This window comes from Corvus kubaryi, unplaced genomic scaffold (genome assembly GCF_017639235.1).
Source record: "Corvus kubaryi isolate FWS band 111438036 unplaced genomic scaffold, C.kubaryi_AGA036_p1.0 36964, whole genome shotgun sequence".
Taxonomy (NCBI): domain Eukaryota; kingdom Metazoa; phylum Chordata; class Aves; order Passeriformes; family Corvidae; genus Corvus; species Corvus kubaryi.
The window spans coordinates 34,030-34,309 of NW_024580994.1; the positions used below are offsets into that span (position 1 = coordinate 34,030).

At 69.3% G+C, this 280-nt stretch overlaps 1 protein-coding gene across 1 annotated transcript in view; it reads left to right on the top strand.

Moving 5' to 3' along the window:
- The window catches only part of RNF41 (ring finger protein 41), a 14,894-nt gene that overhangs the window by 6,499 nt on the left and 8,115 nt on the right, over positions 1–280 (top strand). The gene's annotated exons all lie outside the window — the stretch shown is intronic.

The window sequence follows — 280 nt, forward strand, 5'->3', positions numbered from 1 at the left end:
GGTCACCCATCCCTCGGTCACCCATCCCTCGGTCACCCGTCCCTCGGTCACCCGTCCTCGGTCACCCATCCCTCGGTCACCCGCTCTGCCCCCCGGCAGCTGAGGTGCAGGAGCCCCACACATCTGGATCTGGCTGGGGGGGCCCACATCTGGCTGGTTTAGAGGTGCAGGAGGTCGCCACATCTGGCTGTGTCCAGGAGGCCACATCTGGCTGCAGAACGGGCCCAGGCCTCGGCCGCCCTCCAGAGCGAGCCGGCGCTCCTGCTGTGGGCACAGCTGG